General features: G+C 39.8%; 1 long non-coding RNA gene across 3 annotated transcripts; it reads left to right on the top strand.

The window, feature by feature from the left end:
* Nucleotides 1-508: 508 nt before the first annotated feature.
* On the top strand, nucleotides 509-13695 carry LOC114679338 (uncharacterized). Of its 3 annotated transcripts, none has more exons than XR_003731140.2 (3): nucleotides 509-7306; nucleotides 8164-8261; nucleotides 12148-13695. It is a non-coding gene; the product is annotated as an uncharacterized LOC114679338 (long non-coding RNA). The 3 variants fall into 3 exon arrangements; XR_013395467.1 differs by having other exon boundaries at nucleotides 509-8261; nucleotides 12148-12288; nucleotides 12832-13695; XR_013395466.1 differs by having other exon boundaries at nucleotides 509-8261.
* The last annotated feature ends 12207 nt before the right edge of the window (nucleotides 13696-25902 follow it).

Raw genomic sequence — 25902 nt, 5'->3', positions numbered from 1 at the left:
CGGTCTCAAAAAAAAAGGTTTCATGTATTCTGGACAGTAGTCTCCTAACAACTATATGACTTGGAAATATGTTCTTCCATTATTTGGGCTGTCTTGGCGGTGTATTTTGCATCACGAAACATGTTAATCCACGTGGAGTTCAATGCATCTATTTTTTTTCTCTCACTTGTATTTTCGTGTCACATGTTAGAATCCATTGTTTCACCGAAGGCCATGAAAATGTATTTCTGTGTTCTCGTCTGTGGGATGTTTAGTTTTAGCTCCTACATTTAGACACATGCTCTATTTTGAGTTAGATACATATGTGGTGCAGGAAAGAGTTTAACTTGCACGTGGGTATCACCTTCTCCCAGTAACATTTGTTGAGAAAATATTTTTCCGTCTTGAATTAATTTTTCAACCTTATAAATAAGTTTGCCCTGAAGATTGATTTTGGAGTACTCTATTCTATTGGCTTATATGTCTTTGTTGTTATGTGACTTTTTCATAGATGTGGAGTTGACAAGAGTGACAAGTGGTCAGAGAAAAGCATTTCATGAAAATCTCAGTTCACATGCATCTGCAGTCCCTGCTTACAGTGAGATTCACATGACCATCATTCATGAGATCATGAGATACAAAGGATGAAAGGGGAGGAAGAAAAAGATAAGTAGCTGAACTGGATGAAGAATTGGATTTGGAAAGCAGCTTAGAATAATCTCTGCTTATATTTCTAAGATTAAGGGAAAGTGTCAAAATACAGATTCTTGTGTCTTCAGAGAGCTGCAGTCTGATGCAAACTTTTTTTTTTAAATAAATAATGTTAAAACGTGACAATATATACGTTTGGTGCAGGAATTCTAAGGTCCTTACAATTATCAGAAAGAAGATTATAAGTAATATTAGACTGCTCTGTCATCTATAGGGTAACCACTAAAAGAACAGCAAAAAGCATAATAAATCATATAACTACAAAGCTAATACAGGGCGATAGTGGAATAATGAGGCAAAAAGGGAGAGAAAATATAGAACAAATAGGACAAATAGAAATCAAATACATCAGGAGGTTTAAATCTAAATATCGGTTACAACATTCATGTGAATAGATAGTGTATCAATTAAATGCAAAGATTATCAAAGTGAAAAGAAAGAAAACTCACAAAGTACCTTTACTGATTCATACTTTTATGTAACACTAAGTACTATTTCTGTCTGTCTTCTCCTTGGGATGTTTTAAAATTATTTGTTTGTTTATCCTTTTTTTTTTTTTTTTGAGATGGAGTCTCGCTCTGTCACCCAGGCTGGATGGAGTGCAGTGGTGCGATCTCGGCTCACTGCAAGCTCCACCTCCCAGGTTCATGCCATTCTCCTGCCTCAGCCTCCCGAGTAGCTGGGACTACAAGTGCCTGCCACCACACCAGGCTAATTTTTTGTATTTTTAGTATAGAGACTGGGTTTCACCATTTGGCCTGGCTTGTCTTAAACACCTGACCTCATGATCCACCAGCCTCCCTCCCGAAGTGCTGAGATTACAGGCCTGAGCCACTGCACCTGTCCTCCATGGGATCTTTGAGCCATAATTGATAAAGTTACCTCTCCATATCTGCTGTATTTTTGTTATGTCTCATATTCTCTTGAGGTCTTTCTTGGGACAGTGGCTATAAATTATAGCCATGCCCAACAGGACTCGAGTCCTGGATATTTACAGTGTGCCTTCCATGGGATTGTTATTTATTTTGGCAGATGACCCAATCCTAAGTGCACAATCCTTGACCCAGGCAACCTTCTCACAGAATGTTTGTTTACACTGTCAGGCACCCTTGTGGCATTTGTCAGACCTGTGTCCACTACATTCCCACCAAGGCAGCCACTGCCTTGGAGAGCTCTGAATTGGAAAAAAAGTTGAGTTCTTGTGTGTTAGTCAAGTGAGACACAGAGGAGTCTATTCAACCAAGCACAGATATTTTTTACATGGGGAGTCATTGGGCACCATCTTAGGCTCTAACTGACACATCAGGTGTTCTCCATTCTGCAAGTTTCATGGTCTTATTTTTCTTGATCTTGATCCTTTTAAAAAGTGTTAGATATTTTGTAGGATGTCACACAATATGGATTTGTCTCATAGTTTCTCATGATTAAGCCAGGGACATGAATCCATGAAACACATTCTTCTAAGTTCAAAGATAAGAAAAACTAAACATTACAGATAATAGAAATATAAACATAAAGGTAAATAATATACACAAATTAGAGGATAAGAAATAATTCACAGTAATAGCTTCCTTCAGTGATTAAGGAAGGATGATGAAGCTAAGGAGATGCACTAAGGGCCATCAAAAATATTGTTCTGTTTTTTAATGTCAGCAGTAACTTTAAAGAACAAGATACCTCATAAATATAAGAATTGTTTTAGGTTTACAGAACAGTTGTAAATGTGGTAAATAGACCTTCCATATATCTCACAAAGTTTCCCTTTTTATTAACTTTACATTAATGTAGGACATGTATCACAATACACTATCATTAACTACTTTTCATGCTTTATTCAGATTTTCTTAGTTTTCACTTAATGTCCAGTCTCTGTTCTAGGATCTCATCTAGGATACCTCATCACAGATTTCACATGTCCTTCAACTTCTCTGTCTGCGACCGTTTCTCAGAATTTTTTTGTCTTTGATGACATTGACATTCCTAATTTAGGATTTCTCATATATATTTCTTTTAGGGTAAGACTGGATTTGTGGCTTTAGGAAAGGAAGGTCACAGAGGAGAGAGGTGCCATTCTCCTCACATCATACCAAGGACGTAGACTATCAGCAGGCCTTATCACTGTTGATATTAATGTGATCACGTAGATTAAGTCATTTTTATTGAATTTTCACACCACGAAATTAGCCTTTTTTTTCTTTTCCATGTAATATGTTTCAGAACAAAGTCACTATACAGAATATGAACTTAAGTGGAGGATTCATGGTCTACTTCCTTATTGGCAGAGTGTGTACAAATTTGTTTGAACTTTCACCATAAACAGGTTTCTATTATGTTTTAATTTCATATTTATTTATACATAAATTATTTATGTCAAAACATTGATATTTATTTTACACTTTGTATATGCTAATTTATTTATTTTATTGCTCAAATTGTTCCAGTGTTGGCGATTGGAAGGTTTTTTTAGTTGTCTCTGGTGTCATTTTGAAATACCCCCATGATTATGGTTACACGTTGTGTGGTTGGTTGGTTGGTTTTGTTGTTGGTTAGCATTTTCTTTGTTCAGTCTCTACTAGGTGCTTTAGGCTACCTGTATTTAATGTGCTCCAGGCTAATTGTGTATTTTCTACGAAGGTTTCCAATACCATGTGATCTAATCCAGCACCATATGAATGGATCATTCTCATTTGTATGTAGTCTGCCACTCTCACTGTGAGCAAGTTGGTCCTGTTCACTTAATCACACCACCTGAGCATATGTATACAGTGGCTTCAGAATTATACCCTCATGGGAAACAACTTTACCAATTAAAGTATACTGCTAAGGTGTAAATCCTTTGGCTTTTGGCCTCAATGACCACTTATTTCCTAAATTACTTAGGTCGGCTGCTTTCCTCCATTTTCTTTCTTTTTTTTTTTTTTTGAGACGGAGTCTTGCTCAGTCGCCCAGGCTGGAGTGCAGTGGCCGGATCTCAGCTCACTGCAAGCTCCGTCTCCCGGGTTCACGCCATTCTCCTGCCTCAGCCTCCCAAGTAGCTGGGACTACAGGCGCCCGCTGCCTCGCCCGGCTAGTTTTTTGTATTTTTTTAGTAGAGACGGGGTTTCACCGTGTTAGCCAGGATGGTCTCGATCTCCTGACCTTGTGATCTGCCCGTCTCGGCCTCCCAAAGTGCTGGGATTACAGGCTTGAGCCACCGTGCCCGGCCCCTCCATTTTCTTTAGTGAGGTTATTCCATACATTCATTACATAGTTATATTGTGGGCTTTCCTCCCTGGAAAGCCTTTACCTCCTAAATAAGGTTTTTAATTTGCATAACTTAGGTACACTCTGTGTTACAAAGTTCTTCAGGATTTGGAAAACATGATTAGGTATCCACCATTACAGTATCAGAGTAATTTCACTGCCCAGAAGAAATCTTGGTAGTTAACTGATTCCACCTTTTTCTCTTCTAAGCCCCTTGTTACCACCAAACTCTTTATTATTGCCTATACTTTTGCCTTTTCTATAAAGTCATATAAATGAAATTACACAGTATTTTGCCTTTTCCGACTTACATTTTTTCACTTAGCAATACTTTTTTTAGAATTTGAAGTATAATCCCGTGGCTGTTTGGATTTGACTTAACCTAATTTTTACAGGATAGGTGAGACCCAAAATTGGGGCTTTGCTTGGAGGGTTATTGGCTTTGCCAAGTAAAGAATTTAAGGGTGACCAGTGGTGTTAGCAATCTTTTATTTTATAGTACGTCTCCTTGCAGAGCAGGGCTAACTCTGAAGCAGTCTATCCAAGTTGGCAATCTATGGGCTCTTGACAACTGTATTTACAGTAACATAAATCTGCTTTCAGTTACATGAAAATTGAGGGTTGGGTCAATACAAATTGAGAGGTAGGTTATTTAGAACTTTCTAGGAAATGAGCAGTAACTTGTGGGTCATTGCCATTGAAATGGCTGGTAACTTGCAGGTTGTTGCTGTGGAATGTGTAAACAGTCGTGGTGCTGATGGAGTGTCTTATGCTAATGAGGATGGCCAGGATCGCTTTTGTCTATCTGCGGGTTCCTGTTGGTTTCTTTACTTTATCTGTGTGGAACATGCAGAGGACTACGTGCTCGCAAATGAGATGTTCCCGATAAGTCCTGCTCTTGCAAACGAAGCAGGGCATTTCCGGTAACTCCTGCTCTTGCAAACGAAGCAGGGCATTTCCGATAAGTCCTGCTCTTGCAAACGAAGCAGGGCGTTCCTTCCCTGCAAACAGGGAGGACAAAGGAGCCAGCTGCTAACAGCAGAACCTGTGGGCTTGTTTATGTGTAAACATCTTGAAAATCCAGAAAGTCAGGGAAAGGTCAGAAAAACAACAGTGTGTCTTGTGACTTGGCAACATTCCACAAACGACTGTATAAAATAAAGCAGAGCATGCCATTCGAGGTGGCCGCCATGTTTGTCTTGTCTTGTGTTGTCTTGTGTGTTCATTCCTTTGTTTAGGAAACACACGGACCCCAACAGGAACAGATCTTGTTTTGGTCAGTGGGATAGCTAACAGAAAACAAGTGATACCATTCTCCCACCTCAGAATGGCAAAAGGCATTGAGTGTCTTTTCATGTGATTTTTGGATATGACTGTAGATTTTTTGGAGAAATGGCTAAGCGAATAATTTTCCATTTTTGATTGGGATATTTGCCTTTTTATTTTCAACTTGTAAGATATTGTCATATGTTCTGAATAATAAACCATTATTACCTGTAAAATTTACATATATTTTCTCTCATTCCTTGGGTTTCTAATTTTGATGGTGTTCTTTGAATCCCAAAATGTTTTAATTGTAATGAAGTTCAGTACATCTATTATTTATTCTTTTCCTGTGTTTTCAGTGTCATATCTTAGAAAACATTGTTTAACCTAAGATTGCAAAGATGTTTTTCTGTGTTTTGTGTATGGTTTGGGCCTATTTAGCTATTATATTTAGATGTATGATTGTTTTGAGTCAATTATGTTTGTGGTGTGAGGCAGGAGTCCGACTTGCCTATGGATATCTACATTTTCCAGAAACATTTGATAAAAAAAACTCTATATCTAATTTATTTGGCCATTTGTTATTCCATCATTAATGTAAGGATTTATTTTTGAGCATTATATTCTATTCTGTTGATCAATATGTAAATCCTTGTACTAGTACCATAAATCTTGATTTATATTCTTTTGTATTAATAGTAAATTTTTCTTTCTTTCTTTTTGAGACAGAGTCTTGCTCTTTCTCCCAGACTGGAGGGCAGTGGTGCAATCTTGGCTCACTGCAACCTCCACCTCCTGTGTTCAAGCAATTCTTGTGCAAGCATTTCTCGTGCGTGAGCCTCCCAAGTACATGGAATTACAAGTATGAGCCACCATGACCAATTTTTGGATTTTTAGTACAGACAGGGTTTCATCATGTTAGCCAGGCTGGTCTCAAACTCCTGACCTCAAGTGCTCTGCCCACCTCAGCCTCCAAAAGTGCTCAGATTACAGACGTGGGTCACTGTGCCGGCCTGTATTAATAGTAAGTTTTGAAATCAGCAAGTGGATGTCTACAATGCCAACCTTTTTCCTCTTACTCGAGATTATTTAGGCCACTCTGGATCTATTGCATTGCATATGAACTTTAGAATAACCTTGTTAATTTTGAGGAAGGAAATATCACCTGGGATTTTGGTAGAGGTTGCATTAAATCTATAGATCTATTTGGAAAATATTGCCATCCTAACAGTACTAACCCTTCTAAGCAATGAACATTAAAATATTTTCTATTTAATTTTGTTCAATATGTTTTCTGTAGTTTTTGTGTACATATCTTATACTTAATTTGATAAACATGCCTATTTTCGATGCCATCTTAAGTGGAACGGTTTTCTGAGTTTTGTTTTTAGATTGTTAATCACTAATGTATAGAAATTCAAATGATTTTATATGTTGACCCTATATACTGCAAGTTTGTTACTCATGTTTAAGTTTTAAATATATTTCATTAGAGTCCTTTGGATTTTTTTATACATAAGATTATGTCATTTGCAAACAGAGTTTGACTTCCTTTATCTGTCTTATTTGCTGCATGTTTTTATCATAGTGAGTTCAGGAATTCTCACGTGTTTCTGCATGTTTTGAGATACTTATATGGTTTTGTTTTTTATTATATTAATATAGTGCATGGCATTAATTGTCCTTGAACATTGTACCAAATGTTGCTTTCCTGAGGTAAATACCCTTGACATATTTTATAATACTTTTCACATGTTGTTGATTTGTTTTGCTAGGATTTCTTTGATGATTTTTGGGTCTATATTCATAAGGTGTGTTATTCTTAATTTTCATTTTTTGCAATCTGTTTGTCTAGTTGTGGTATCAGGGTAAACTAACTCATAGTATAAATGAAATGCAATGCCTTCTCCACTTTGTTGTTGTTGTTTTTAAGAATTTATTATAAATTAATTGTTTAAGTGATTCCAATAACTCACTAATGAATTATCTTGACTGGGGCAAGGAAGTGAATCCTAAGAAGAATCATGTCAGCTTGGAAGGAGACCTTTCCCAGCTGAGCCTCAGCCTGGGCCATCATCTACATCTGGACTGAAGACCCAGAGAAACTGTAAGTAATATGTGTGTGGTTTTTGAGCCACTTAGGTATGTAATAATTTGTTACACACAAAGTAGTAAGTAATATAACTGACAGTAATTTTAAGGTGGCATTCTGGATTAGGTCCTGGAATAGATACGTGTATCATTATTAGAAATCATGGTAAAATAGGAAGAAAGTTCGTAGATCAGCTAATAGTTTTGAAAAACAGGTAAATTCTTAGTTTTCATTAAAACTATCTTATGGTTATAGTAGATAATAACATTGTAGTTAGCTGAAGGTTATATACACCTCTCTGTACTACCAGTGTGTTTTTTGTTAATGTGCAGTTACTTCAAAGTAAATGTTTTTTAAAATTATTAATTTGTTTTATGGAAAGAAAACAAAGACATAAGCCAAAAATTTGGCCTCCAGAGACAGTAAGGAGAGAATAGCAAACTAGGTTTTCGTATCTAGTCACCTTTCTCAACCCAGGTGCACCTGCTTCAGGAAGGCACCATCAAGCTCCAGGGACTGTCGTCCTCTTTCTCTGTTCCCATTACGCAGTCACCAGTTTGAATGTCAGCAACCCCTTTTTCAAAGAAAGTTGCCTTTCCTTCACATATCCCAGAAAGCCCCATCTGTGGGCGTCATTTAGCAGTGTATATGCAGTCTCCCACTGAAGCCTTTTTGGGAGATACAACTTTCAGATACTAGAAGCCAAGAATAAGAAATTTCAGTGACAGGGAACATAAATCATATTTCTGCATTCAGGATAATGTTTTCTTGGTACAGGGATTTCTTCTACAAGTAACCAAAAGACAACTGTACCTTTAAACGTTTCAGAAAACCTGTACTAATATTTGGTTTTTTTCTTTTTAACTCTACAGACTCCCATCAGGAATTGTTTGGGACCATGCGTTCTGTGGACACTCACATCCGGGAATTATAATGCCAGTTGGCATTCCTAAAGCTTCCACGCTAGCAGGTAAGCAGAGTATAAAAAATATTTCTAATGAGGTGATTTAGGCCAGTCCCTACTTACAGAAACCTGGATATAAATTTTTACACATCAGGGTTTTCTCAGGTGAATGTTAGCGAGTGATACACATGCATTGTGTGTAAGTCAAGGAAGCACAGTAGGAACAAAAACAAAAGAACAAGCAGCATAGGATATACCCCCAACCCTCCATGCCGTGATCTTAGAGATGGGCGCAGGCTGAGTGATGACTCAGTATATACTAGCAACATGCCTTTTTTTTTTTTTTTTTTTTTAAGACAGTCTCGCTCTGTTGCCCAGGCTGGAGTGCGGCAGCGTGATCTCAGCTCAGCTCACTGCAAGCTCCACCTTCCTGGTTCATGCCATTCTCCTGCTTCAGCCTCCCGAGTAGCTGGGACTACAGGTGCTCGCCACCACGCCTGGCTAATTTTTGGTATTTTTAATAGAGATGGAGTTTCACCATGTTAGTCAGCATGGTCTTGATCTCCTGATCATGTGATCCATCCGCCTCGGCCTCCCAAAGTGCTGGGATTACAGGTGTGAGCCACCACACCCGCCCCCTTGCTTTATTTTTTTGTGAGACAGGGTCTCATTCTGTCGGTCGCCCCAGCTGGGGTGCAGTGGCATGATCCTAGTTCAATGCAGCCTTGAGCTCCTGGGCTCAAGTGATTCTTCCACCTCATCCTGTTGAGTGTCTGGGGCTACAGGCATGTGCCACTGTGCCAGGCTAATTTATTTTTATTTTTACTTTTGTATAGGCGTAGTCTCCCTATGTCGCCCAGCCTTTTGTTGAGGTCCTGGCCTCTAGTAATCCTCTCACTTTGGCCTCTCAAAGTGCTGGAATTACAGGTTTGGGCCACCATGCCCAGCTGCATTATCATGGTTAATATTATTTAATCACCTGCATGAGGCAGTTTAGCTCAGGTTTTTCCACTACAAAATTAGTATTTGTTCCCATTTTCATGATGTATTTTTGGAAAAAAGTCACTATGAACAGCTCATATGTAGGAAGTAGGGAATTAGGCTCCGTCTCCTTATGAGCAGAAGTTCCATAAATAACATTGGTATTTCTTTTTTTTTTTTTTTTTTTTTTTTTTTTTTTGAGACGGAGTCTCGCTCTGTCACCCAGGCTGGAGTGCAGTGGCCGGATCTCAGCTCACTGCAAGCTCCGCCTCCCGGGTTCACGCCACTCTCCTGCCTCAGCCTCCCGAGTAGCTGGGACTACAGGCGCCTGCCACCTCGCCCGGCTAAGTTTTTGTATTTTTAGTAGAGACGGGGTTTCACTGTGTTAGCCAGGATGGTCTCGATCTCCTGACCTCGTGATCCGCCCGTCTCGGCCTCCCAAAGTGCTGGGATTACAGGCTTGAGCCACCTCGCCCGGCCTACATTGGTATTTCTTTAAACGTTTTTATACATTCTTTTGGGTGTTCTGGATGAAATGCATTTTCCTGTATATTTTAGAATCTTCAGTCCAGTTATCACAAAAAAATGAAAAACATGAAAGCAAGAATTTTTGTTAGGGATTGTATTGAATCTGCAGATAGATTTGGAAAGTATAAGCATCTTGGTAAGTACCTAATAGCGTTCTCATCAGTGAAAATCTAGTTTTTTTTTTTTCATTTATTCAGGATTTCTTTAATACTTCAATATCATTTGTAATTTTCAGTTTATATGTGTGTGTGTGTGTATGTGTGTATGTGTATATGTATATATAAAATGTCTTGTAGTGTTTTTGTTTTTTTTTTTTTTTGAGACGGAGTCTCGCTCTGTTGCCCAGGCTGGAGTGCAGTGGCCAGATCTCAGCTCACTGCAAGCTCTGCCTCCTGGGTTTACACCATTCTCCTGCCTCAGCCTCCCGAGTAGCCGGGACTACATTAGCTGGGACTACAAGCGCCCGCCACCTCACCTGGCTAGTTTTTTATATTTTTTAGTAGAGACGGGATTTCACCGTGTTAGCCAGGATGGTCTTGATCTCCTGACCTCATGATCCGCCCGTCTTGGCCTCCCAAAGTGCTGGGATTACAGGGTTGAGCCACCGCCCGGCCTTTTTTTTTTTTTTTTTTTTTTGAGACAAGAGTCTTGCACTGTTGCCCAGGCTAGAGTGCAATGGTGTGATCTCAGCTCACTGCAACTTCCACCTCCCGGATTCTCCTGCCTCAGCCTCCTGAGTAGCTGGGATTACAGGTGCCGACCACCACGCCTGGCTAATTTTTTGTATTTTTTAGTAGAAATGGGGTTTCACTATTTTGGCCAGACTGGTGTTGAACTCCTGATCTCATGATCTGCCCGCCTCACACTTATGTTAAATTTGTTGCCAAATATATTTTCTTTTTGCTGGCATGTTAAATGATTTTTTTTGTTTGTTTCTTTATTTGATTAGTTTGTATTTTTGTATTAGTTTGTTTCCCCACTGCTGTAAAGATACTATTATGAGACTGGGTTATTTATTTAAATATTTATTTATTTATTTATTTATTTTTGAGACGGAGTCTCACTGTCTGCCAGGCTGGAGTGCAGTGGCGCGATCTCGGCTCACTGCAATGGCCGAGGTTCACTGCAACCTCCCAGGTTCACGCCATTCTCCTGCCTCAGCCTCCCGAGTAGCTGGGACCACAGGCGCCCGTCACTGCACCTGGCTAATTTTTTGTATTTTTAGCAGAGACAGGGTTTCACTGTGTTAGCCAGGATGGTCTCGATCTCTTGACCTTATGATCCACCCACCTCGGCCTCCCAGAGTGCTGGGATTACAGACGTGAGCCACCGCTCCCGGCCGAGACTGGGTAATTTATAAAGAAAAAAGGTTTGATTGACTCACAGTTCCACATGGCTAGGGAGGTCTTAGGAAACTTACAGTCACGGCGGAAGGGGAAGGGGAAGCAGACACCTTCTTCACAAGGTCAGGAGAGAGTGAAGAGGAAACTGCCAAACACTTTGAACATCATCAGCTTCTTTGAGAACTCACTCACTATCCTGAGAACAGCATGGGGGAAACAATCCACATGATCCAGTCACCTCCCACTAAGCTCCTCCCCCAATATGAGGGGATTCCAGTTCCAGGTGAGATTTAGGTGGGGACACCTAATTGATTGGTCAAACCATATCAATTGTATAAGAGTGCAATGTTTTTACATGAATCTTGTATTCTACAGGATTACTGAACTTTTTTTTAATGGTTCCTATCTTATTTTAGTGGATTCGTTAGGATTTTCTATACATTAGATTATGTTACTGGCAAATAGAGATACTTTGATTTCTTCCTTCTCAATCTGGAAGTCTTAAATTTATTTGTCTAGGCTAGTTTTATCAATTAAGTCTTCAAGCATAATGTTTAGTTAGTGGGAGTAGATAACCTTTTTGTGTTTATAATTTTGGGGAAATTACTGAGACTTTCTTGATACCATGTGTTATATGAGTTTTTTTTCATGGATGCCATTTTTATGTAAAGAACATTTCATTCTATGCAAAATTTGTTCAGTGTTTTTACTGTGAGTGGATTTTGGATTTGTCAAGTGCTTATTCGGCATCCTTAGGGGTGATAATGAGGCTTTTGTCTTGTGTTATATTGATACAATGTATTACAATAATTCTTTTTGTATCTTTTACTAAATTTGCAATCTTGAGTAAATAAATACTCATTGTGTAATGTATAGCCCGTTTCATAATCCTGATTTGTGTTGAAATTATTTCCTTGAGGATTATTGCCTGGGTATCCATAAAGTGTATTGATTTATATTTTTCCTTTTTTGGACTTTGTCTAGTTGTGGTATCAGAGAAAAATGTCTCATAAAATGCATTGCTTACTGATTTCTTCTCTATAGTTTTTTTTTTTTTTTTGGAGAACAGTTAGTGAAAAATTGCTATTGCTATTTTAAAGGTTTGGAGTAATTCACCAGTGAAGTCTTCTTAACCTGGGCAATCATATGAACTTGGAAGATGATCCGTCCCCATCTCATCTTTCAGTTGAAACCTCAGCCTTGGCCATCACCTACATCTGGATTTCTGACTCAGAGAAACTGTGAGTAGTGTGTGCGTGCTTTTGAGCCACTAAGCTACATGGTAATTGGCTATGCTGCAGTACAGAATAATACACTTCATGGTAAATGTAATGTTATCCTGAATTAGATCAAAATACAGAAAAATGGCATTAGGTGAAAACCAGGTAAAATATGAAGACAGTCAGTACTTTAGTTAAAAGTTCTATGTACCTTTATCAGTTTTTGAGTTTTCACAGATACTCTATGTTTATGTATGATGATAATATTACAGAAAGTTGAAGGGTATATGAAACTTTATGTAAGATCTTAGCAATTTTCTGTAAATCTAAACTTTTAAAATAAATAGAAGTGTAGACATGGCTCATATATTTGAGATCAGGACTTGCTGTTAACTTAATTCAGCCTTTGTGGAACCTAAAACACATGGTACAAATGCAGTAACCTTATAAAACATAAACGATATGAGTGATATGAGTTTCTATTTTATTCACTCCGTTGTTTTTTTTTTTTTTTTTTGGGAGACGGAGTCTCACCCTGTCTATCCTGTCTACCCTGTCTCACAGGATGGAGTACAGTGGCGGGATCTCTACTCACTGCAACCTCCGCCTCCTGGGTTTGAGTGATTCTCCTGCCTCAGCCTCCCGGGGAGTTGGGACTACAGGCGTGGGCCACCATGCAAGGCTAATTTTTTGTGTTTTTATTTTTAGTTGAGACGGGTTTTCACCATGTTGGCCAGGCTGGCCTCGAACTCCTGACCTTGTGATCTGCCCACCTCGGCCTCCCAATGTGTTGGGACTACAGGCGTGAGACACCGTGCCCGGCCTATTCACTCTATTCTTCAGGGAAGATGAAAGTCCATTTTTTTCCCAAAGTATCCAAAAGTACAGTTGAGCTATGTAACAAGTAGACAACATAGAAGATTGTATGGAAACCAGAGTGCATCTACATGTACAGTAACTAATCTTAAAATTATTTGCATGATCATCATCCGTGTGATTAAAATGACCATGGGAAAGAAGAAAAGGATAAAAATGCAACTTTCTTGATTTAAAAAATGTAACTGGGTGGGTGTGGTGCTGTGGGCATGTAGTTGCAGCTGCTTGGGAGGTTGGGCTGGGTGATCACTTGACATGAGGAATTTGAGGCTGTAGTGTGCCGTGCTTGTGCCTGTGAGTAGCCATTGCACTGCAGCCTGGGCAGCATAGCGAGACCCAGTTTCTAAAATAAATAAATAAATAATAAATAAATGAATACTTGGATTTAGAGTGCAAGTTACAGAGATCATTGCTTATAGTTAGGGCTGCAATTCTCTAGTACAGATTTTTCTATTTCTTTAGAGAGCTGCCACTCCAGCACAGGCTTTCAAGTAATGCTTTGCCATTTTTATTTTCCTCTCAAGGGATTTCTGGAATTACAGTTTGTAAAATTATCTCCTGGCATGTGTTTCATTTTGATTTCTGCTTGCTGTTGAGGTCTGTCTGGGTAGTGGCTATAACCTATAGCCTTGCCCAATAGAACTCGGGGTTTGGTACTGAGTGTACTTTTCATGGGATGTTTATTCAACCTGGTTGATGGCCGACAGCCTAATTATCCAACTTGAATTGAGGTATTTCTCTCACAGAGTGTACTTGTTTTTACTGGAAGACATCCTTGTAGCTCTTGTCTGACCCGTGTCTTATTTCTAACAAGATAGTCACTCTCTAGGAGAGTGCTGTGTGGGAAAAAGAGTGAGGTCCCCATGTGTTTGTAAAGTGAAACACAGAGGAGGCAACTCAACAAAAGGTGGATAATGGCCCTAGTAATGTATTATTACTAACCAGTCAAAGAGAGGAGGGCAGCATTCCTTGAATCACCAATAGGAAGGGAAGAGCTCTCCGGGACACACACTTAGAAACAGCATGGGTGGTGGGGGAGCAACTACAGAATACAGGGTAATGGGCCATTAGGCTGAAGCCTTTATGGGTGTATCTGTCAGATTTTTTCTAGAGAGACAGAACAAATAGATGGTAGGTAGGTAGGTAGGTAGGTAGGTAGGTTAGATACTTCGATAGATCAATACATAAATAGATAGATAGTTGATAGCAAGATAATAGTTAGAATAGAGGCATTTTTGTTTGGGTATTTGCTCATGTGATTATATATAGAGGCTGAGAATTCCCAGGACAGCCTTCTGTAAGTTTAAGACCCTAGGGTGTTACAGCCTGACTGTAAGCCTGAGATCTTCAGAACCTGGAGAACCCTTACTGTAATTCTCAGTTTAGGACCAAAGGCCTGAGAATCCACAGGTTTCCCTCTTAAAAGTCCTGGAGTTTCCAGGTCAGAGAATTCAGAGTTCTATCAAGGACAGGAAAAGAAGTGTGCCTGCCGAAGTGGGTGGGCGGGGGTTGGGGGAGAGAACTGTTTTTCTACCTTTACTTTTGGTTGTATTAGGTCCTCAAGGAGATTGTATGGTGCCTGCTTCCATTGTGGGTGTATTTTCCTCACCAAATTCCTTCACTCACACAACAGTCTCCTCTGGAAATACCCTGGCAGACACTTCCAGAAGTAATGCTTTACCAGTTCTCTAGGTATTCTTTAATCCACATTAAATAACCATGAAAATCCCATCACCTTTCTACCTAGCACCCATGTGTATCATCTTAAGCCATACTAATCTGCAAATACAGACGGTAATAAGGCAACATGATGCAATTATTCTGTATACAACCAAAACATAATAATCTTTTTTTAGAGTAGTAAAGGTTTGTGGGTGATGTTTACTATTCTTTTGATATCCCATAATTTCAATATAAATATGTTGAATTACTAATACTTAACTGCTAGTATCAGATCAATGCATTATTGGGTTATGTGTTAAGAGAAGGATGACAACAAAGTTACTTGCCTAATATATGTATATAAACATGCAAAAGTATTCTTAACAAAGTAGATAGGACATACTAGTGACAGTTTTAATGCTTGTTTCTGTAACTGTTCACCTGGTCCTAACTGATATTTATAACTTCCTTCCACTGCTCCCCACTCTGTATTCTCTTTGTGTTCAGCAGGCTCCTCAGCTGGTCCGAGGTCTTTACCTGGCAGGGTGATGCAAACCTTCATTCCTGAAAGATCTGGACCATTTGTACTGTTGCCAGGAATGACTGTAGTTTTCCATTGAACTTAATAACAGGGCATAGTAATACTAAGAGACTTGGTTTTAGTCCATTTTCTGTTACTTACAACAGAATACCTGGAACTGAGTAGTTGATAAAGAAGACACATACATTTCTTACAGTTACGGAGGCTGAAAAGTCCAAGGTTTAGGGGCCACATGTGGTGAGGTCCTGTTGCTTCTTGGGACTCTCCAGAGAGTCCTGAAGCCATGCAGGGTATCATATGGCAATGGAGTAGAGCTTGCTGCCATGGAAGATCAGGTCTCCCCTCTTACAAGCTATCGGTTCTTCTCTCATAATAACCCATTAATTTAAAACTCATTAATGTATTAATCCATGAATGGATTAACTTAATCACAGGGACAAACTCTTCATGATCCAGTCATCTTTTAAGGGCCTCACATCTCAATACTGCCACATTCGGAATGAAATTTAAACATGAGTTTGTGAGGAGAGCCCTCCACTTCTGGCTTTCTGAAAATCATGCCCTGTCACTTATAAAAAATGTATTCCGTTTCTGTAGTTCAAAGGCTTAAGTTGTTCCAGCACCAACAGAAAGTTCCAAAATCCAAAGTCTCATCTGTCAGCCTAAGAAATCAAAACAAGTTATCTTCATACAAAATTCAGTGATTTAGATTGTTAAGGCCCAATGGATTCATCTTGGCTGCTGCCCAGATAGAGCCACTTGACCAAGACAGGGGAATTGCTGTACAGACAAAGTTTAATACATGTAGAGCTGGCTAAAGGAGAGACTGGAGTTTTCTTATTAGTCAAAACAGCCTCCCCAAATATTAAGATAACTGGGGTTTTTATAGATAGTTTGGCATGCAAGGGGCTAGGGAAAGGGGAATGGTGATTGGTGGGTGTCAGGGATAAAATCTTAGGAAGTCAGAGTCATCTTCTTGCTCTGACTCAGTTCCTGGATGGGGGCCACATGTCCACATGAGCCATTTACTGGTTTGGGTGGCACCTGCTGATCCATCAGAGTGCAAGGTCGGAAAAATACGTCAAACACAAATCTAGGTTTTACAATAGTAACGCTCTATACGGGAGCAATTGGGGACGTTAGTAATATTGTGGCCTCGGGATGTGTGACTCCTGAGCCACACTTTATAACCCCGTGGTTAATTTGTTAGTTTTACAAAGACAATATGGTCCCCAAGCAATGAGCGGTTTTGTTTCCGGAAAGAGCTGTTATTATATTTGTTTCAAAGTTAAGCTATAAAAATAAATTCCTCCCAAAGTTAGTTCGACTTTTGCCCAGGATTGAACAAGGACAACTTGGAGGTTAAAGGCAAGACGAAGTCACTTAGGTCATATCTCTCTTACTGTCACAATTTTGTCAGTGTTGCAGTTTTTACAAAGGTGATTTCAATTCTCTTTTTGGGGTTTTACTGCACATTATTCTTAAGGTGTCAGACAGGCAGTTGGGAAAAGGCTGAAGACTACTCTAACTTCTTCCTACCAACAGGGCTTGTACTTGGGATACGGTTTGGCCCCAGAGTAAATGGAATGAAACTGCTTTGCAGCTGTCTGCATGTATTCGCAGGTGCCTCGTTGGGGTTCGTCGGCTTGGATGACGAAGATGTTAGTACTGTCATCCACAATTTTAGTACAGCACTTCAGTGAATAGCAAACTGTAGGACAATGAGTCCTAATATAAGAAGAAGTCCTAGCTTCAGAAGTTCTTATATAATTTATCTAAATTCCTGAGGGATTCAGGGGAATAGCCCCAAGAACCAGTCAGACATGGGGTCAGTACTCAAGAGAGATTTGAGTCATAAGTTGTTAGAAAGACAAATTGGAATAAATAAGAAACAGCAAATTTATATATACCATTCCACATCTTTCTAGTTAATTTCCTAGTCCTGCAAATAGATTCACATTCAGTTAAATATTTATGTTTTATTTTAGAAAGTAGAATTGCAGATGGACTAGGCCTGTATTTGTGATGAAGGCAGAAAAATTTTTGATGACAGGCATTTGAACAGAAATAGAAAAAAAACTACAAAGGTTAATGTTGGGCACAGTGTATTCACCTGATAAACTCAAGTATTTTTGAGGCAATGGCAATCTGACATGTTTTCTCACCTGTATCACAAGAGATAAGCATCTGCATGCAGGGCTTCAGGAAAGAGGTACTAGCAATTTCATTGAGTCCAGGTTAGCAAAAATGGAAGAAAAATTAGAAAGTGTTAGTTTGGGGATATTTGGCTCTGAAAGAGTTGAGGATTCAGCCCAAAGTACAGAAAATAGTAAAAAGCTCAAAAACAGTGGGCAAGACTAGAATCTTAACAGCAGGTGTGCTATAGTATTTTCCCGAAATACAATTTTTCTTGTTCTAGTTCTCATTTTTTTTAAAGACACATCATAGTAGGACATATTTATTTACAAAATAAGTTTTGGCATTATTATACTTAACCTTATTATTTGCATAAAGTGAAGCAGGAATAATTATTTGCCGTATTAGCTCTTTCTAAATTGGCTTTGCTAGAACTTTGTTCCATAAGGAATCTTAGATTAGACTTTTTTAAAAGCCTTGAGTCCACCCATGGATTTATCTGTGTCTACAAATATGTATATGGGTTGGGTGAATTCCTCTCTTCTTGACATCCCAAGATAACATGGGGATTCTAGACCTGTCAGAAAGTAACATTTTTCCCTACCTCTGATCAGGAACCCCGTACAAAGACTGCGCAGAGGAGGTATGAGGCCAGTTTCCCCCAGGGTTTTCATCATCTCTATTAGTCAGTTTGGATTCCTTAAGGCAGTCTGTTTATATGTGAAAGTATGTCATTCCACTGGTAAAATAAGTACATTTTTGTAAAATAACCAGTGTATCCAGTTGTTTCCTGTTATAAAAGAAAACAGATTCTTAAATGTAAATAATGAATTATCCATAAGTTTAAAAAAGCTAAATAATTTTCAAATTCTGGAGAAATCAGGTAGAGAAAAAGAAATACGCCTCAAATTTTACTCACAGAAGTATACTCAATTGTTAAAAGCTCGAAACAAAACTCAATTGTTAAAAGCTCAGCTGACACTGAAAAACGACAAAAAGGCTCTCCAAACAAAAACGCTTCCTTGACACTGAAAAACAACAACAAAAGGATCAGCAACATTTCTTTTTTTTTTTTTTTTTTGACAGAGTCTCCGTCTGTCTCTAGGCTGGAGCGCGGTGGCACCATCTTGGCTCACTGCAATCTCTGTCTCCCGGGTTCAAGCAGTTCTGCCTTAGCCTCTCGAATAGCTGGGATTACAGGCATGCCCCACCACACCTAGCTTTTTTTTTTTTTTTTTTTTTTGGAGAGACGGGGTTTTACCATGTTGTCCAGGATGGTCTCGATCTCCTGACCTGGTGATCTGCCTGCCTCGGCCCCCAAAGTTCTGTGATTACAGGTGTGAGCCACCATGCCCAGCTGGATCAACAACATTTTAAGCAACAAATCATAAAAGGATGACTTCGGTCTCCTATTTGTTGAGTCCATGTAATTAACTCTTGTACTGCCTGACACTGGGCCAGTAGTCCTCATGAAAATATCAGCTATTGGCCGGGCGCGGTGGCTCAAGCCTGTAATCCCAGCACTTTGGGAGGCCGAGACGGGCGGATCACGAGGTCAGGAGATCGAGACCATCCTGGCTAGCACGGTGAAACACCGTCTCTACTAAAAAATACAAAAAACTAGCCGGGCGAGGTGGCGGGCGCCTGTAGTCCCAGCTACTTGGGAGGCTGAGGCAGGAGAATGGCGTGAACCTGGGAGGCGGAGCTTGCAGTGAGCTGAGATCCGGCCACTGCACTCCAGCCTGGGTGACAGAGCAAGACTCCGTCTCAAAAAAAAAAAAAAAAAAGAAAATATCAGCTATCTATGAAAGTGTTTTTTCTATTTCACCAACACAGTATCAGAAACCTGTATTCAAGAGAACCTTGCATAAAGCAAATCCCTTTTTGAAAAGGATCAAAGTAATACAACAATTATCTGTGGATGACAAACATTTCAGGACAGCCATTGATTTTTAGTTTTACTTTTACTTTTTTTTGAGACAGCATCTTGCTTAGTTACCCAGGCTGGAGTGCAATGATACAATCATGGCTTACTGCAGCCTCAACTTCCTGGAATCAAGCAGTCCTCACACTTTAGTCCTCAGAGTAGCTGGGACCACATGCAAGTGCCACCACACTCAACTAATTTTTGTTTTGTTTTGTTTTGTTTTTGAGACTGAGTTTTGCTCTTGTTGCCCAGGCTGGAGTGCATTGGTGCGATCTCGGCTCACCATATCCTCCACCTCCCGGGTTCAAGTAATTCTCCTGCCTCAATCTCCCAAGTAGCTGGGATTACAGGCATGCACCACCATGCCTAGCTAATTTTTTGTATTTTTAGTAGACTTGGGGTTTCTCCATGTTGACCAAGCTGGTCTCAAACTCCTGACCTCAGGTGATCCACCTGCTTCAGCACCCCAAAGTGCTGGGATTACAAGCGTGAACCACTGCGCCTGGCGACACCCAGCTAGTTTTTATACTTATTTGTAGAGACCAGGTCTTACTATTTTTCTGAGGCTGGTCTCAAACTCCTGGGCTCCGGGAATCCTCCATACTTGGCCTCCAGAGTGCTGGGTGTACAGGCATGAGCCACCACGCCTGATGAGATCAGCTGTCATTAAAGACACAGTCAACAAGAAAATCTGGTCATTTCTGTGGCACATAGTAATTTAACATAATCATAATTATTACAAATACAATGAAACGTACGAGAATTACAGGAATCATATAATTTTGGAATGCTTATATAAATATAATTCAAAGAGAATTAAACACCATTTTGTATTTGACAACAGTGTTTTCTGTGTGGTTAATATACCGAATAAGGCAAATATGTCTTTTGAACTTCAGGGGACCCAATACTTAAAAGGTTAATTAGGTAGAAAAAAAAAAGACTTAATTTATCATTTGATTTTTCAAAGTTTTTCAAAGATTGAAGGTTTAAAACACTTCATATCACAAAATGGAATCCCAGATAACCACACATCATTTATTTAGAAAATGATAACTCAATTTCAAAAAGGCAAAAATCTCTACTCACTGATAGAAAGGGGAGACTCCTCTCTCCAAACAAGACCCAATAAAGAGAGCATGAGACTGACCACATCCGTCTCTTCTCTCTCGCTGTTTTTCAATTTAAAAGGCAAACAAAAATATTTTATTACTATCCTTCAATATTATACAAAAGTCTTGTTCAAAAAAAAATAAATTTTACCTTTGCGTTAGTGTAGCGGGAAAGTCAGAGAACCAGAGAGACCAAAGGGGTTCAGGAGGGTTTATTTAAGGTGTACACGGGCTCAGTGGACTTGCATCCAGAAAGTCTGAGCATCAAACAGAGAAAGCACGTGCCTTTTATGCATTTTGGGGCAGGAAAAACGTGAAGCGGGAGGCAGGTTTACAGAAGTGAGAACAAAAGCAGTTAATCATCTTGTGACATGTCTTAACATCTTCAGAAAAAACATGTTTTGCAGCTTGTGCTTATCTCGTGGCCTTGCAGCTGTACAACTAGAAAAACAGGAACTTACAAAATATGCAGAGGGTAGATATGGTTAGTGTTTCACAGAAGGGCAATTAATATTCTTTCTTAACTCCATTTTCGGGATGAGAGGTTACCTATAGACCTCTTAGCCCAGGCTTAGACAGCATTCTATGGAAGAAACTGCTATTACGTCATTACTATTTCATTTTTACGATTTCTACTATTATTCTCTCTGCTTCATTAGTGTACTATTAATGTTAAACCCGATTTTTATATAAAACCTTATAAACACATCTATCCAATCTGAATCAGTTTGATTATACAGTAAGAGTTTCATAAATATTTTACGAAGTTTTACAATTGTATACCAAAGAGCAAATTAATGCTCCATGAAAACTCCATTTATCACACACAGGGCTGCAGTCTCTGGGCCTATATCAGTGTCCATTTTATTTTAATGTTTATTCTGTAGAAAAACTAAGTAATCCCCTTCAAATTTTGGCAGCTTGTTCATACACAGAACTTTCTTTACAAGTTCAGTCTTGTATAAACCTTTTATAAGTTGCTTAAACCTTCAGTTCTGTCCTTTTTTTTTTTTTAACTTGAGGCAGTTTTTTAAAATCCTCTAAATTAGACAAAATTATTTTAACATTTTTGTGTCTTTGTGTAATTTTTTACCAAGACACATTTAATAATTTTATATACATTTCATGTAAATATTTTTTCAGTAGTCTCATTTATATTACCATGTAGAGTCTTAACAACTTTTATTTTTTGTGAATGCAGTGTTAATTTTGTACCAGGTGCAGAGCCCAGGACACAGGATAGAACTGTAGATAATATCTGACCCTTTCCAGCATAGTTACAGGGCATAGCTAACTCAACATGTCCCCCCCAGTCCTTACCCAGAAGCTAATGCTTCTAATGCAGGCAGGTTAGGCAGTTATAAAAAGTCTTAGAAGCAGTTTGTAACCTTAAATCATTTGGCAAAGACAGTATCTGACCTGCCTAAGTTAGATAGAATATTTAAATACTGAAGACATTTTTATTTTACCGATAATCTATAAAACTGTCTTTATTATTCAAAGATTATTAGAGTCATGTGAACAGGCAAAGTAGTTAATTTTTTCTAATAAAATATTCAAGTGCATTAGATAGACATGCCAATTCGCTAGAGCTCTTTTAAATATTTTGTTAGTGAAATATTGTACTTATGAAGCGTATCTATAAACAGACAGAGAAGCTGTGACTTTATCATGTGTCCTTTCAGACCGGCCGCCTGACGCGAATGAAAAAATTCCAACCCTCCATATGTGGGAGGAAAAGGGACAGTACTCTCACATGGTTACAAAGTTAAGTTCTCAAGGACAAAAAACAAGAGAAGAGGAAAATGTCACTTTTTTTTTCAGGAACCTGCAGCAAAGTTTGTAACTAACGAGTCTGCAGGGCCAGCTCAAACATCAAGCTTTTAGGGGTCTTAGGCCTACATTCTATTCTACGGTACTCCTCTCTATGACAGATTGACGACAGAAAGGTTTCAAAAAGCTTAGTCACACAGATCTTTTTTTTCCTTCTAATGCAGACTAGCAGAGGAGACAAAACAGTGACTTTGACAATTCATTCAACTGCTTTTGCAGAGAGAGCTTGGCTGGTAAGAAATTTTTACTTTTTTGCCAGCTTGCCAGTTTTCCAAGTTCCCTTTGTCTGCAGCTTCCAGGAGAATGGAGCAACTTTTGATGACCCTGTTTTCTGTACCATATCTGTGGGGGCCAAGCGGTGTTACAAAATTTTGCAAGGTGTCACCCAATGGGCTGCTATGGGAACCAAATAAACACTTCTCATTTTGGCCAGAACAAAATGCATGTGACGAAATACAGATACTAGTCACCCCACTCACCACCAAAGTATTCATTTGACAAAACTTTAACTTATTGCCATTGGCCCCTGTCATCTTTGATCCATTCAAGACAGGGAGAGATGACCTCTGAAAAGTAGTTTCAGTGGGTGCTCCCCAGGTAACATGGAAGGGTGAATGGTCACCCTCAGTTAGATCTGTTCAGCTCCTGCTAACAGTTCTTTAAGGCTCACTGTGAAGACGAATGATCAGACGAACTAGGAAAGCCTGCAGTAATTCCATCAGCAATTTCTTCAGAGGTCTCCTCCATACATGCAAACTCACTCGATGAAATATAGAAGGCCTTTCAAACCGAAATTTCGAATCAAATTCAAACCAGAAGAGTATTCCTCCAAACGTGTCCCCTATTCCCTTCCAGCTGGAGATAAATCTCCTCAAACCAAGACTCTTACTACAATTCAGGGACAGACAGACCCCATGATGGGTCTACAGTACCTCTGAGGCCAACAGAGCGTCTTCCTACAGTCTTGGGAGAGCTGGACAGTTCCCATGATACAGCTGCAGTGCACTCTCCAGATCAGGAGAAGCGCAACACTCACCAAACCAGGGTAACATTTGTCATCCCGGAATTGCTTCTCTATTCCAATTAGATCCATGCACTGGGGATAAGTAGCACCCTGCTGGTAGATACAGTGCCAGAGACAGCCTTTATTTGAAGAGAACTAGGCAGAGAATTGGGCTGTTCTCTGGATCTGCCACTCGTGAGAGGATGTTACACACAAGGGGTACACCCCTACGAGTGCCTAAGTTTGCCATGGCCTGATGGGTTCATCTTGGCTGATGCTGAGATGGAGCCAATTTATCAAGAGAGGGGGAATTGCTATAAAGAGTTTAATACTTGTAGAGCTAGGTAAGCAAAAGACAAGAATTATATTATTACTCAAAATAAGCTCCCCCCAAAGTCTGAGGTTAGGATATTTTTATAGATGATTTGGCGTGCGGGAGGCTGGAGATTGGGGAATTTTGATTATTTGGGTCAGAGATGAAATTATAGAACTCAGAAGCTGTCGTCTTGCATTGACTCAGTTCCTGGGTGGGGGCCACAAGTCCAGATGAGCCGGGTTACTGTTGGGGAAGCACTAGCTTCCCCAACACAGGGTCTGAAAAATCCCTCAAAAACCAATCTTATTTTACTGTATTAATAGGAGCAGCTGGGGAGGTTAATAATCTTGTGGCCTTTGGCTTTATGACTCCTGAGTCATACTTTCTAATCTTGTGGTTATTTTGTTGTGTTTGCAGGGGTGGTCTAGTCCCCAAACAATGAGGGGATTTATTTCAGGGAGCTTCTCTTATCATCCTTGTTTCAGAGTTAAGTTAGAAACTAAATTCCTCCCAAAGTTAGTTTGGCCTTTGCCCGGGGATGAACAAGGGCAGCTTAGAGGTTAAAGGCAAGATGGAGTCACTTAGGTCATCTCTCTTTCACTGTCGTAATTTTCTCACTGTTAGCATTTTTGCAAAGGCAGTTTCGGGATAAGCATAATGTACATATTCCCTTTCTAAAAGAGAGAAATGGGCAAAAAGAAAGCAACAGTCCTAAAGCAAATTTGAAATCCAGCAGGGCAACGATTACATCTTAAAGCTGGGGAATATTTTTTTGACTCTGTCTTTGACTCCTGAACACATTGGGGTAAAGTTTGGACTCACAGGCCCTCAGGTACTATCACTGCTATGGCTTTGCTTGGTACATTCTCCGTGGGTGCCTGTACAGGTTGCAGTCAGGTATATGAAGTTTTCCTGGGCAGACATTGCATGCTGTAGGTAACTGCACATTTCTGAGGGGTCCCGGTAGTGGTACCACTTCCTCAGCTCTGCTAGGCATTACCCATGTGGAACTCTCTGCAGTGACTTCAGCGCTGTGGCTTCACTTGGCATTGCCCTGGCGGGAACTCCTTGCAGCAGCTCTAACCCCGCATTTGTGTTTGGCATCCCTCTATTTGGGGCCCTCTGCATTAGATCTGGCCCTGTGACAAGTGTCTTTTTGGACTCCCAGGCTTTCAGAGAAATCCTTTGAAATGTGTAGAGACCACCAAGCCTCTACATTCCTTCATTTCTGAAAGCCTGTGTTATTAGCACCACATGGACACCTTCAAGGTTTAGGGCTTGTACCTCCCAGAGCTCTGGGACATAAACTCTGCCTGGGTTTATGGTAAGCATCTGGAATGAGCAGAGCAGCATCCTAACATGGTGCAGGGCAGTGGCCCAAGCTGTCCCCAGAATCCACCCTGTCTGCTTAGGCCTCTGGGCCTGCAATGGATGAGGCAGCCTGGAAGGTTATTGAAATGGTTGTAGGGCCTCTTTCCCGTTGTCTTGACTATTAACAGCTGGTTGTGCTTTAGCCATTGTAATTTCTGGCAAGCTATGGCTCTGCGACATCCTTGGATTTTTCTCCTGAAAATGCTCTTTCATTCTCTACCACATGGCTAGGCTGCACATTTTTAGAATTTTTTTTCTCTCTCTCTCTCTGTGTGTGTGTGTGTGTGTGTGTTTCCTCTAGCAGTTCACCTTAAGCAATTAAAAGTAACCACACACACAGCTTAGAAGTAATGTTAACACTTTGTGGCTTAGAAATTTCTTCTGCCAGATTACCTAGCTCTTCAGTCAAAAGTCAGTGTCTTCACAAAGCCCTTGGCATGGACCCAGTTCAGTGAAGTTATTTGCCAATTTTTAACAGAGATGTTCTTTAGTTTGCAATATCGTTTTTCCTTAGTTGTGATACAGCTCCGATGAGTGGAGGAACACTAGGGCTCTTCTCTCATGCCAAATTAGGTAAGACGACATGGACACACGTGGAGTGGTTTTAAGGAGTGGAGAGTTTAATAGGCAAGAAGGGAGAAGAAAGAAAGAAGACAGAGGGAGGGTGGCTCCAAATCCAAGAGAAGAGACCCCATGTGCCACAGAAAAGTGGCTGCTTATATGAGTAGGCTGGAGGAGGTGGTGTCTGATTTGCATAGGGCTCAGGGGATTGGTTTGATCAGGTAAGTCACTCAGCCCTCAAAAAAACTGACCCTCCTACCCTAGCCTTTTGATATACAAATGCAGGGCACCATGATG

The sequence above is a fragment of the Macaca mulatta genome, chromosome 7, assembly GCF_049350105.2.
Source record: "Macaca mulatta isolate MMU2019108-1 chromosome 7, T2T-MMU8v2.0, whole genome shotgun sequence".
Taxonomy (NCBI): domain Eukaryota; kingdom Metazoa; phylum Chordata; class Mammalia; order Primates; family Cercopithecidae; genus Macaca; species Macaca mulatta.
The sequence above is the reverse complement of the archived record's forward strand: the minus strand, read 5'-3'. Positions and strand labels throughout refer to the sequence as shown.